Genomic DNA, 4,170 nt, shown 5'->3' on the forward strand with positions numbered 1-4,170 from the left:
AGTCGAGATGCTTGACTCTTTGACTGGTTTAGTGATTTCTCGCGGTGAGGCACAACCTAATGGCCTATACCACATGACACACTTTCTGACCGAGTTGACAGCCGAGGGCTCCGTATTCCATAGCTTCCAAGCCTTAGCCATCTCTTGGGAGCCTATGAACAATAAGCGTCTTTGGCATGCTTGCTTAGGGCATCTTGGTTATGACTCACTTTATGAGTTGTCACGCAGTGAGTTGGTTGAGGACCTTCCACGCTTGAAGCTCTCTTGAGATGTCTATAAAGATTGTCAGCTCGGGAAGCAGCACCATACCCCATTTCCTCACAAGTCATCTCATAGAGCTGAGGTGCCTTTTAGATTGATTCATGTTGATCTTTGTGGGCCGACATCCATTGTTGCCTTGAATGGCACACTGTTTTTCTTTTTGATAGTGGATGATCATTCTAGATACTTGTGGGTGTACTTTCTCAAGCATAAAATTGATGCTTTCATATACTTTTCTGCTTGGGTGCTATTGGTTCATAACTAGACTAGTCGTCGTGTCGGTTGCATGAGGAGTGATAGCAGTGGTAGTTTATCTCCCATGAGTTCTCTAAGTTTCTACAACAGCCTGGCATTTCTCGCCAGCTCACCTCTACCAACTCCCCTTCCCAGAATGGAGTTGTAGAGTGTAGGAACTAGATAGTCATGGAAATGGCATGCTCTATACTGTTCTCAGCAAAACTTCTTGAGTGCCTTTGAGTCAAGGCTGTTAACACTTCAATATACATCCTTAACCAGTGCTTGACTACGGCTCTTCCTCAGAAGACCCCGTATGAGGCATTCTTTGGCTCTCGACCTATTATTTTCCACTTCAGAGTCTTCGGGTGTTGTGCGTACACACACACACATGCCTGATGACAAGATAAGAAAGCTCACTCCCCAAGCTAATCTTCTTATTTTTGTGGGATATTCTTCGGAGGCAAACGCTTATCGTTTGTTCGATCCTCGGACAAATAAGGTGATTGTTAGGCTGGATGTCGTCTTTGACGAGAGGGATATTGTGCAATCTTCGACATTGGATTTCGATCCGATTCCTTCTTCCATATCATCGGAGATTGTGCCTACTGAGCCTGGTCTACTTCTCGCTCCTGACCTTCCTGCAGATTCTTCAATTTCCTAGGCCCCCTTCATGAGACCCATTACCTTGATGGTACCAGTAGACCTTGTGGGATTCGAGGATCCTACCACCAAATTCCACTACGGAGGGACTTAAAAGATCTACCTGGCTTGCTCCTCAGGCATCATTTGTGTCGCAGTTTATAGTTGAATACAAAGTGCATTATGAGCCAGATACATGGTAGGAGGCTCTTCAACACCCTCAATGGCGAGCGGCCATTGAGAAGGAGCTTGAGAGTATTAACCAAAATGCGACTTGGACATTGGAAGGCCACAAGAAAGTCATCGGGACAAAGTGGATTTTTAGGACTAAGCTAAAAGCGGATGCAACTTTAGACAAGTACAAGGCTCGCCTTGTGGTGCAAGGGTTTCGACAAAAGCATGGCATTGATTATGAAGAGACCTTTGCCCCTACTACATGGTTGACTTTCTTTCGGTTGCTACTCGCGCTAGCTGCTCACCACGGTTGGCCGATACATCAGATGGATGTCAAGAGTACCTTCCTTAATGGTTTTCTCGAGGAGGAGGCCTATGTGGAGCAGCCACTAGGCTTTCCTTCTGGCAACCCGAGGAATAAGATATTCTGCTTACATAAAGCTCTTTATGGACTGAAGCAAGCGCCATGGTCTTGGTTCCACAGGATGGATGAGTTCTTACAGACTCATGGATACCATTCTACCCCTTATGACCCGAACTTATATGTTCGATCTACTGCAGAGGGGATTAGCTATATACTACTATACGTTGATGACTTACTCCTCACATGTTCAGATTCTGTTGCGATAGCAGAAATTAAGGCTAAGCTTCAAGCTACCTTTGAAATGATAGACCTTGGTTTGTTGTCCTATTTTTTAGGGATGCAGGTAGTTTGTTTTGGGGGCTGTATTTTTGTGTCACAGCAGAAGTACGCACTTCAACTCGTGAACTAGTACACTACGGATCAAACACGGCCAGTGGCCATGCCTCTTGATCCTATTATCCACTTGTCGAAGGATACCCTAGGATAGCCCTTCGATGACCATACCTATTGCTCTGTTGTAGAAAAACTTCTTTGGTTAATTCACACTAATTGCCATATCCCCACTACTACTCTCCTACACCATGAGGATTGGCCCTGAGATGCATTGTGAACACATAAAGCACGTACGGCACATAATCCTCTCTCTAATCAATAATTTCAGGAGATAAAATATAATCCTCATTGCAAACTCCTCAAAGAAAATAAATATCTTGCCCTACGGCTTAGAATACCTCACTCTCAAGGTGGGTCAATGTTTATGAAGACAATTGCCATGCATCCAAGATGATACTATGTGTTGAATGCAATGCAACTATGAATGATTCATAGTGCTCAACCATTTGTATTAATTTAAAATAGCATTGTGACAATGTGAAACCATTTCTTTTTATGCTTTCATTCTAAAGGTAATTGCTGCATTGCATAGGGTTAGCACTGACCATGCTTGTGCTATTAAACCCTTTAATTCTCAAAACGCATATCCTATATGCAAAGTGCTTTTAAAAAAATCAGCTTCAACATTTAATCAACACTTATTATCCCCTCCACTCCCTATCATTTAAAGTTGTGCATTTGGTGGTAGGTTTAAAGAGCGTTTTGATGTATTTTTCTTCATAAAAATGATAAATACTCACTTTAATATAAAGATAGAGCTAAACTAAAGCTAAACCTCATGCTTTAGCCCTACTATACATCCATGTACATATATATTATTTTTTCCTATTTTTCAAACGTAAAAAATCTAATTTTTTCTTATTTATTTATTCATAAATACTAATTTTTTATTTTTTGATGCGACTTGAATAGAATTGCTGAGAATTATATTCATCCCTCATTTCATCCCATGTGAATACCATTAACACATAAAACCCCCAAAATCCATGATTTACCTTAAAATCACAATTTACGGGTTTTGTATGTTTATAGAAAAATTAATAAACGATCAATTCTTACTTATTTTCTTAATGTTTTGCATAAAACAAACCATTGACATTCAAAAACAACCATTTTCAACCATTTGCAGTCAAGATTTATCATAAAATGATAAAATTTATTTGTTACTCATAAAACCACGCTTTATTTCACATAGATCTCGTAATTGGAAGGTCATTGATGCTCATTAACAATTAATATTGCTCCTCCAAATATCGATCTATGCTCCATCATGTCTCAGCATCATTTCCTAACAATTGAAATCTCTCAAACCAGCCCACCCTCTTCTCACATAGATTGATGCATAAAAACATGCATTAAGAGGAGAGAGATGGAGGAGAGAGAAAGACTAGATTCTGAAGTTTCTATTCGCGCAGCCATTTCTCACAATAAAATCGGCAATTGGGAGTGAAAATTTTGAAGGTTCAATTGATGTGATCTATTCGGTTGGTTTTGTGCACCCCCAAGTCCCCCTTCTTCCACAAATCAACGTGTAGGAGCTAGCTCTTCAACTTATCAGATTATGGCCACAGGGGGGGTGTTGTTTTGATGTAGGCTGCCATGGAAAAAAAAGTCCCTCCCATTTCATAAAAATATTGGGGGACCTTTGGCCTCCCCAAAGGCCCATGGTCATTATTTTTAAAAATCTTGGTCAACTTTGATCCCCAAAGTGCTCGGCCTCCTATAGCTCCTTTGTCCAGCACTCGATTGACAATCCAAAAAATCCTTCATATCCGGCTTGAAGTCTTGAATGGCTAAGAAGTCATCGTGATTTCAATCTAGCAGTTATAAAAATTATGAAAAATCCACAACCACCACAATGGTCAAAATTTGCATTCGTGTCGTCTAAGGTCACTTAAAATCATCAAATCAGTGTCTTTTGCTTCCATCACGCTTTGAATTCCGCACAAAATTTGCATCATTCCACTCCTTTTTGACATGTCCTGGGATTTTCAATTTGGCTCTTAGAAATATCTCTCAAACCCTAATCAAAATCTTTATCAGACTCTTTTAAAGCTCATATTACCTATGATGGCTTAGTTATCAAATCTAAAAAATTTAGT

This window comes from Lygodium microphyllum, chromosome 5 (assembly GCF_053477565.2).
Source record: "Lygodium microphyllum isolate KBCC chromosome 5, Lygodium_microphyllum_v1.1.10, whole genome shotgun sequence".
NCBI classification, from domain to species: domain Eukaryota; kingdom Viridiplantae; phylum Streptophyta; class Polypodiopsida; order Schizaeales; family Lygodiaceae; genus Lygodium; species Lygodium microphyllum.